Source organism: Crotalus tigris, unplaced genomic scaffold (genome assembly GCF_016545835.1).
Source record: "Crotalus tigris isolate CLP2741 ecotype Arizona unplaced genomic scaffold, ASM1654583v1 scf7180000017585.4430047, whole genome shotgun sequence".
Taxonomy (NCBI): Eukaryota; Metazoa; Chordata; class Lepidosauria; order Squamata; family Viperidae; genus Crotalus; species Crotalus tigris.
In genome coordinates, this window is record NW_024096493.1 from 740,863 (window position 1) to 751,738 (window position 10,876).

The window sequence follows — 10,876 nt, forward strand, 5'->3', positions numbered from 1 at the left end:
TGTCTCCATTTTTGTCTTGTTACAGTAGCCCAGGTGGAGATTTAGCTATAATCTCACAAAGTGCTCCAGTTTGGCCATCAGTTCATTTCTCAAAAGCCGAAGCCTGGGCATCCAATGAGTCAGATTCCCACCCCTGCTGCCTCTACCCCCACCATCACTGCTTCCCCTCCCCAGTTTTCTGTGAAACTGAACAGTATAATAGATGTAATTAGACCTTCAGCAAAGGGACCAAGTGGAGCAAGCAATGAGATTCCTTCTTGGAAAGCAATCATTAGGTTTCCACAAGATTGAAACTACTTTTAACAAGGTTTGGGGCTCAGGGATTATGAGTCTAAAGTGTCCTTGGCTTCCCTAGGAGAAAATGCTAGCCAAAAAGCAAATCTACCATTATAGTTGTTACAAATGAAGGGCAAAGAATACTGACCATTTTGTTACACATATCACAAAGCACACTATTTCTTTATTTATATTTTATCTTTTTATCTCTTTAATTAATTTTTATTCTGCCCATCTTCCCTACAAGGTGACAGGGGATGGCTGACAAGATTATAAAACAAGTAAAAAAAATTAAAACGTTAAAGCTATGCAACTTAAACTATTATTAAAAATGTACTAAAATTGTAACTGTATGTACATGCATATGTATATACATATGTTCTTCTAAAGCAGTAAGTCAACTGCTGAGAAGTATAAATACATGTCACATTTATGTTTCTTTCCTGGGTTTTGCTCATTAAATCAGGAAGAGGATAACTTTCTGCAATGCCAAATTGTTGTTATTATGGCTGGTTGTACAATCACCCAGATGTTTAGACTGGATTTGGCATTTTTGTTCACTATCAAGTACTTCCCAAAGACCTGGGATAGGCAGATGTGGGTGTTTATTGGTGTTAAAAGCATTGGTGCAGGATGTAAGCTGTTCCAAGTACAGCTGCCTTTTGCAATTGACTGATGGTAAATTTGTCAATGCTAATGGTGTTCAAGTGGTGCACTAGTTATTTTGGTATTGCACCCAAGGCACCTATTACTATTGGTAGTATTATTATTTTAAAAAGTGCTTTATTTTGTTAGGATGACTTAACCATGTTTAAGCATTTGAACTAATTCACCTGACTAAAAGCTCTACTGCTATAATAGGACCATTTATTTTTATATCTTTGAGACAAAAAAAGGAAGGGTGAGTCAACTTAAAGCACTTGTTAGTTTGGTGCTTTCAGTAAACTACCATCACAACAAGGTTTTATAATAAGGAACTCATCAGACAAGTTGTAAATCTGATAGCAATAAACATTTTTACTTCCATGTTCCAGGTATTATTGGTTTCTTTTAAAATAAGTTGAACATGTTGCATCACCAAGAAATTTAGTAAATTTAGGAAACAGACTATTATCTTGGAGTTAATTTTTATTTAAGCATACAAGTTTATAGGGTATGAATTGTAGTGATTGCCTCCTTGTGGAACATCATCCCTTCAGAGATAAGGTTGGCCCCCACTCTGTTAGTCTTTTGCAAGGCCCTGAAGATGTGATTTGGCCAATGGGATTGGGGTCACCAGAATGGGATGGAGCTCATCAAGTAGCTCATCTAATTGTTGTCACCAGGACAGTGGGGGAGGGTATTATTGGTTTTTGTATTGGAGTTTTATTCTTATAAGCCATTCAGATCACCAAGAGTGAGTAGGGCAGTGATGGCAAACGTTTTAGAGACCGAGTGCCCAAAAACTGGCCCTGCCCCTGCTCTGCCCCCCCATCCCCTGCCCCACCTGCCCACAGGACCACTCATCACCTCCAGGGCCCACCGCAGATTGCCCAGGCAGCCCAGCAGCATTATGGCAGCCACACTTTCTGCCTGTGCCCTGCACCATCAACTGCATGATGGGGTGTGAGGGCAGAGTCTTGTCTATGCTGCCTGGCTGCCATGTTCTTGGCTGTGTTGCTCTGTGTGGGCCACACTCAGGGGCGACTCTCCTTCAGGGGGGCTGCTGGAGAAGAGGGGGTCACGGGGGAAGGCAAGGCTGGGGCAACAGCACATGTGCCCACAGAGAAGGCTCCAAGTGCCGCCTTTTGCACCTGTGCCATAGGTTCGCCACCACTGGAGTAGGGCATCCACATAATTTTTTTTATGAATAAAAAAACCCCAAAGTCCTTATGGCTATTTCACTTTAACCACTTTAAGCTGAACACTCTGGATTCAAAACAATGGGCATGATGGAAAGGATGTGGGTTCTGGCTCATAACATCTGTCGAACATCAAAACAGTCTTGATAAAGGAATGGATTCCTTTCAACTCTCCATAGCCTTCTTCACTTTAACGTAAAGTCCTTTTGGGTTTATGAGGACACCCGGAAACCTGAAAATCTGCTAGGGGCATGGTGACAAAATGACAACCTGGGCAAAGCTTGCTCATTCACAAATTGTCTGCTATAATGGATTAATTCAGTTTCAAAATATTCTTTTCCAGCAGGTAATCTGATAAGGACAATCCCAATTTAAGCACTTTCAAGCAATACACTGGGTTCATTCTTTTTATATTTTGTGAAAGTATTGTGGGGTTCAAGTCGTGCCTTGGGGGGGGGTTCTGATCCTGAAAACTAGTACTTTGTCTAGGAGCATGCCAACTTTACCTTACTGATTTTTAATTAAAGAATTTTTACAAAATTAAAAAGTCAATTCAGCAGAAAGCTCAGTTGGCCTCAAGAGAGATATTTTCAGATATCACATCAGGGATTCTAACCTAAAGTTTTGGGGGAACAATCTAGAGCATGCTAGATAATGCTCATTGAAGTGAAAGAGGGATGGTAGGAAAGACAAATCTTGCTGTATGAATGGAAGTCCACTTGCATAATTTATGGTAGCATAAATATGCCCTGTGTGTGCACATGATCACCACTCCTTTCCAGAAGACAGGTATGGATAACAGCATTTTCTGCTCACCTCCAACTCACCCCAAATATGCCTATGTTTATGTGTTCTGGCACCTCAAACATTGTTGTCCTGCTTACATGCTCCATAATATTTTCTTCTAGGCAAGGCTCTCAGGTTTGATCGGTTACTGTAGAGGACAGAGAAGATGACTTTGACTGACATAGGCAAGATTCTTCACCCAAGCAACAAACATAAAGGCTACGAGAAACAGAAAATATGTGGAGAAAGCTCAGAAGACCCTCCCTAATTCACATGAATTAAGAAGTGGGGGAGGTACCACACAATCAGACTTGCAATGTTCTGTTATTTTAGCCATTCTCAACAAACATAGTTTTAGCCTTCTGGTGAAGATGATGCCTGTTCTGATTTATTGGTAGGGCTGGGGCTACTGCCACCTCACCTAATGCTAATGCCATTGTCAAGGCCAATGTTAATGCCACTAGCACTAGTACTAATAATGCATTCCTTTGTTGCATTTTCCCAGATTTGGCTCTATGACCTTTGCTGCAACCATTATTCCAGTGGTGTTCTAATAATGTGGTGATTATAATTTTTGCATGATAAACAAAACATCATTGGCTTGAAATCTAGCAGAAATATTTTTCTTAATTACTGTTTGTCTGAAACATACCTACATTATATTATATTAAAGGAAAATCTGTCTACTAAGTGCATTGTTGACATGTTGGGACCATTTTTATTTGTTTTTAATTCACCTTCAGGTAATGTGATAAGATTCCTTTTCCCAGTATTGTATGGGTTATTTGGGAGCTGAAATGAAACATTTCTATCTCAGGTGATAGCAAAAGTGATGAAAAGGTGTCCTGTTTTTTTTTTTTTTAAATGGATGGGGTAGCTCAGGGAAAGAGAAATAGTAGTTAAAGAAAAAAAAAATCTTCCTCCAAATTTAAAACCAATGCTCCTCCATATCTCAAGCAAATGTTAGAAGGGGGCACTCATATTAATGCTGTAACAGAGATTAAAAAGAAGAGGGGGGGGGGGAAGGAAATTTTATGAGATAGATGATAGATAGATAGATAGATAGATAGATGGATGGATGGATGGATGGATGGATGGATGGACGGACGGACGGACAGACAGACAGACAGGAGAGAGGGGGTGATAGAGGGATGATAGACATATAGATGATAGATAGATAGATAGATAGATAGATAGATAGATAGATAGATAGATAGATAGATAATATACACACACATGCATACATATACTCATATATTCCGATGCTTGGAAACAGGTTTTTTTCAGGAAGTATGTATGTCCAATAAGACTTACCCCCAGAAAGGAAAGCAACTGTCATTTCTTTACCTGGCATGAACATTTGGGAAAAATCATCCACTAAGAAATCACAATAGCTTGCAGTCAAGACTGAAAACCTGGCCAGCTGCTATCAAAACATCCCAATCTAGTTCATAGTCCACTTAATAGTGCAGGACAGGAACAGCTCAGGATGCAATGAAGAAATGCGCTCAATATAATCACAATGAAGAAATGCTGGTGTTTGTTTAGTTAAAGAAAAACATTTGAAGCCCAGAACTTTTTGGGATGTCCAAATAAACAAGAATGAAGATGACAGAGTATAAGAATTTTTCTGACATCATCATAGTATATTTGGGGTTTTCCAAGCAGGGACAATGTCATTTTTCTCCCCTGCACTTTCTCCTAGCTAAAAACCGGGCAGTTGATTTACTTTTTTGCTCTTTGTAGCCTTAACCTCACAGTTCCATAACAAGTGCCCCAACTGCAAAACTAACTTGCAAGCTAATATCAGGGTTTCAGCTTCTCCATGGTTTCTGATTACAGAAATTTTAATTGAAAACAAGGGTCTAACTAATCCATCGGTTTCCACTAGTTAAAATGAGCACAGCTCTGGAATAAAATCCATTAGCAGGCTAGCTCCCTCAGGGACTATGAAACTGAATAGCTTTCTTCTTCACAATAAAAAGACTTCTTTCTCATACCTTGAGGCTGCATCAAGTCAAGTGACATTAGCGTGCAAGATCAGTGTAAACCAAAGCCTCCTGCACATCCAGCAGAAGGTGAGAAGCAACTCCATTCCTTACCAACTGCAGATTTGCATCCCGATAGGGCATTATTTTGTCATTTCCCTAGGTCAGTGTTTCCCAAACTTGACAATTTTAAGGCATGTGGACTTCAACTCCCAGAAATCTGCAACCTTTTGCCCCTAAGGTAAAGTGCTCACAGTAAAGGAGTGGCAAATGAAAAATGAAAATGAAAACAAGTCTTTGGTACACATCCAATTTTCTATTCTCAGCATCCAGATATCAAAAAGGAATATTATCCTACAATATCTTAAAATGCTTCCCCCCCCTTCCTTTATCTTAAGGTACTTTAGAATTACTGACAAAGTTCTTTTATTGGTGTTTTGAACTAGCTTCATGGCTATGAAGACGCTGAGAATACTCCTGTTTCTTTTCTGTTTTTTCATCTCTCTCTACCTCTGTCCTGATTCCAAATCCTTACTCCCAGCCAAAACAAAAAGCAAAGCAACAATAACTCCATCAAAAGAGGATGCCTTCCCTTGGGATTTCATTGAAAATTGGGAAACAAAGCAGGCTGCAGTTGATGAGACAGAACAGCCAGACACCTTTCTCAGTAACTTTGTAAAGGTAGGAGATGACCAGGCTGAGCCCGAGGCAGGGGTCAAACACATCATAAGTCACGAGTTACTGCACACCCACAAGAGATCTAAGTTCCAGCCCACCTTGAATGTCTTTTTTATCTCCTGCTCATTTCCCTTGACTGTTAGTTGGTCAGATTCTTTCAGAGAGCTTAAGCTTGCAATAAATCTTTATACTCATTTGAACTGCCTGAATCTCCTGATTTCCCTTGCTCTTGACATTATTCAGAGGCAGCCTGCAGGATCCAATGTTCAAAATGACAAAAGCAACAGTGTGACCTTGTCATGCAAGTTAGATCCCTTGCATCAAAGATACGTGATTTCACCACACATGCACCAAAGGGGCAGAATTTACATTAGGGCACCGTTTTCATATTTCCTCCCCTTTGACTCCTCTCCATGTTGCTATGTCTGGGATCAAGTTAATTGCAGTACCATCAAATGTTACCTCTGCAAATATCATAAAAATATTGCCGCTATTTGTGTCAGGGGGAGGGAACATTCCTTTTCTATCAAACTAAAAAAAAAAAAAAAGAAGGGCAGAAAAAAATGTGGGAGATATTTTCAACATAGGATGACCTGAAGACAGCTGAAGAAGGGGAGAAAATGATTTGCAGTCTCCACTGCGATATAGAAGTTAGTTAGGGTTACTTAGGAGAAAGCCCAGCTGAATTCAGTGAATGGATTTTTTAATTGAGTTCTACCCTTGTTTTTCTTCTGGTTCCTTGAAGTTTTTCATTATGTATAGAACAGAGCTTCTGTTTAGCCTTTCGAGAATACATGATAATTATGAATGCCTGAGGCATTTTACAATAGATTTCTAGGAAAATCAAAACTACCTTAATAGCTCTTTTTAAACAAAGGAGAGGTAGGGGGTTTGAGCACTAACCATTGCAGCAGGAAACTATCTGTCCCCATTAGCAAGTCTTTAATATTACTACTACGATACGTTATATTATTTCATTTACTGGTATTTCTTTTTTTAAAAAAATGGATATTACTAATGCTGTTCATCCTACAAACTGTAATCAGGGGAAAAGCTCAAAACATCTAGACAATACATTAATTCCCCTATGTAGAATTATTTTAGCCGATGAGAGTGAAAAGTTAAATTTGTCTATATTGTGTTTCTATGGAACAATGTCACGAAAACAAGCATCTGTCTTGTGTTCTGACTCATAAGCTGAAGCATCAAAACTCATTTATTCAAAAGGATATTCAGCTCTATATGGATACTGAAGTTTTTAATAGGTGTGTGCATTGACCACAAAATTCAGTTCTGACCAAGATTTAACAGTGTGAGAAACAGCCTGATTTGGTTGAACTGCTTTTGTTTAAAAAACAATAGTAAGTGTACTTCATTGCATTATATTTAAAGCTAATTTCCCATTCATAGGATGGCTCCTTTGTGGATAAAAAGCAATTATCAGAAAAGGGCAGAGATGCTTCTTGTCCATTACTTTTCCCCAGAAATCCCTGAAGTTCTGGAATTAACTAGAATTTCTAGAAAATATTTTTAGGGAAGGTGCAAAGATTTCTAATTTCTATTTGCAGAGAAGAAGACAGTAGGGATGCCATTGACGCATGCAAATAAACAAAATATGAAATGAATCTTCATATTTTCAGAAACATTTCAAATTGCTATTTTTGCATTTGCTTTGTGATGGATATATCTCACATTTAAATAATTTTATTTTCAAAACTTTGTCTTGCTTTTCTGGATACAAGAGCTTCCAAATTGGCTAACTGAATTAACATAACAGTATTCAGCAACAAACGGACAGCTTTCACGATCAAAGCATCTATTAACCTGAACCAGCAAAGTCAATGCAAGTAAGGATGAATGTTTGTTCTCCGAGCTTGTAGGTTGGTTTTCAAACATTTCATTATCAGGCTAGGTAACATCTTTAGTGGAGTTTAGGGGAAGTCAGTGTCAGTGTTCTTCTGTTTATAAGGGCTTCAGCTGTGGGTATATCAAGTGAGGGTCTTGTGATGGATCTTGTTATGGGTAAGGTGTAAGTCATCAGTGAGAAGCTTGTGATGGCTCTTGTGATAGGGAGGTTACATCAGGTCCACAAGGTATTTCCATCGACCAACACATTGACCTACAACAAGCCTACGAACCCCTCAGAATCCAAATCAACTGCATAGCCAACCAGAGACAGCACTGACCCTCAGCCAACCCATGCAAGCCCCCTCCCCACCACCAGAAGCACCTCCCAATGACCTGATGTAACTTCCTATCATAAGAGCCATCACAAGATTCTCACTGATGACTCGCACCAGACTCATCACAAGACCCATCACAAGACTCTCACTTGACACACCCACACCTGAAGCCCTTATAAACAGAAGAGCACTGACACCGATATCCCCCAAATTCCACTGAAGATGTTACCTAACCTGGTAACAAAATGTTTGGAAACCAACTTACAAGCTCAGGGAATGACCCTTCACCCAAGTTACAGATATTTGCCACTATTGTAGACAATGGAGACAAATCAGATCAGAATGGGACAACTCACCATGGCCAATTCGCCATAGCCTACTCACTGCAGCCAACCCGCCATGGGACAACTCACCATGACCAACTCAATAATGGACGACTTGACATGGGACAATTCAACAATTCAATTTAATTATTTAAAATAATTTTAAAAATATTGATTTTTTGTCATTCACATTTCATTTTGTCCATCCTTTTCAAAGCTTCCTTTCTTTAATGATTCTACTCTACCATTTCTTTGCTATTAGTATAACTTTTGTTTCACAGTGAGTTGTCCTCAGTGAGTTGGCCATGGTGAGTTGTCTGGCAGCGAGTTGGCTGGAATGAGTTGGCCGTGGCGAGTTGGCCACAGTGAGTTGACCATGGCAAGTTTGCTGTGGTGAGTTGTCCTAGACTCGATCAGATTTTCAACACACTGAAACTCATAAATATTACAGCCAATCATCAGGTTATAAGAAATTCCAAAATATAGGATTGTCAAGCAAAATAGCCTTCTTCGGATAGCCTAACAACTCAAATAATAGGCTTTCTATCAATGGACAAATTCATTTAGGATTAGATAGTATAGGTAGTTATCGACTTACAACAGTTTGTTTAGTGACCATTCAAAGTTACAGCAGCATTGAAAAAAATGACATGACCATTTTCACTTTTATGACCATTGCAACATCCCTATGTTCATGTAAGCAAAATTCAGACCCTTAGCAACTGACTCATATTTATGATGGTTGCAGTGTTCTGGGGTCATGTCCTTCTGATAAGCAAAGTCAATGGGGAAGCCAGGTGACTGTGCCACTAACTTTACAACTGCAGTGATTTATTTAACAATGGTGGCAAAAAAGTTTGTAAAATGGAGCAAAACTCAATAAAGGTTTCAGTTAGCAAGAGAAATGTTGGGATAAATTGTCATAATTTGAGGACTACCTGTATATTTGGTAGAGTCAATCTATGTTGTTTAAATCTAGATAAATCTAGTGTGTGCTCCAGCCTGTGTGTGGTATTTATATGGTGCCTGTTGTGTGTGGCTTTTTAGATGTTGATTGTGACTTTGTCAAGAGATCTAGATTTTCGAAGCTTTCTCTAGTTTTTTTGGAAACAGAACTGTTTCTGATAAATGAAGATAAATTTAAAATCTCCAAAATTATTGATGTATGGTCAGTGTTAAAGACCAGAATAGTTTATAAAACCACAACATTAATATAAATATGAATATCTTATATTTTATTCTATTGGCAGTTAGTAGAAATGTGTGTTCTCTGATAAAAGATGCAAGCAATCCCAAAAGAGTTTTTCCTCTTTTTACATGTGATGTTTTTCCTTCAGAATCCACTGAGAAATATTCTCTTGAGACGTTTGTCATGGTACTTCCCCATTCTGATTCTATCATTTGGTCCCCAGCGCATTTATGACTTTAAAGGCTGCAATAAAATGTTGAATGGGGCCAGTTATTAACCAATGTTGGTGAAATAAAATCAGTAGTACATCAAACACCCCAGGGAAGGCCTATGTAAAAAGTTATTTCTTCAAAAGGCACTGAAAATGCAGACCAGAGAATTCTTTCCATGTAATAAACCAATCAATAAAAAAAATATTTATGGTTCAAGTCCAAACACAAGAAAAAAGATCAGCAATGCAGTAATTATAAAAAAAGGCATACAAAACTGCAAGAAACGATTAACAGATAACAATGATGCAAGGGAACAAGATAGTTCCTAAAAGCTATAGTTACTGATAAAAAAAAATTGCCACTTTTCTGAAGGTTTCAGAAGAATAGTCACCCAAGTGAAGGGTAACAACCTCCTGGTTGCCAGGGCAATTAGCATTATTATTAATAATTGTAGGTATTAAATACATCATTAGGTGTATAATGTATATTCTAATAGCACAGGTGAGATGGATTCTACTCCAAGTCTGTATAAAAACAAATTCACTTTTCAAATGGGACACTCATTTATTTACCAATTGTTTTCCTAATGCTATAAGTGATGCCCCAGCTCGACCCAAGATAATCTCTTGTGAGGACCGTACAAAATGTTAAAGAAATGTCTAGGGACAGTCCATGAGAGGGCTTCCCATATACTGAATAAGAGCAGAAAGTTAAAATGTTGCTTTGGGTGTCCACATTGTACGACAACCTGAACATTCTGCACCCCCAGTAAAATCCAGGTGTTCTAACAACTCTGCAGAAGATTTAACCTTTTGATTTCTTTCTCAAGTTGAAGATCAAACAGATTCTTAGTAACATATGACAGTCATTATATTCATATAATAGTTATACAGTTATATGAAATGATAAAGGTACTATAAATCTTCCTGCTCTTAAGTTTTATATTTTTCTTCATTTCAAATAGAATAAATTCTACTTCTTATTAGTTGTTATTCCACATCTTGATTTTTGTAATAGTATAGAACTCAACAAGCTTGATATATTCAAAGGCTGAGCAGTAATTTTACACCATTTTATATTGTATAAGATTGAGACCCGTGTCATACTATTTGTTCTTCTGCACATGTTGTGAAGTTAAGCTACCATTCCACAAATTTTATACTTCCCTTGAAATTGCAATATTTTGTACTTTAAGGTTTTACAACAGTAAACTAGAAAGAGTTGGAAGGGACCTTGGAGGCCTTCTAGTCCAACCCCCTGCTTAGGCAGGAAACCCTATACCATTTCAGACAAATGTTGTCCAATCTCTTCTTTAAAACTTTCAGTGTTGGAGCATTCACAACTTCTGGAGGCAGGTTGTTCCACTGGTTAATTGTTCTACCTGTCAGGAACTTTCTTCT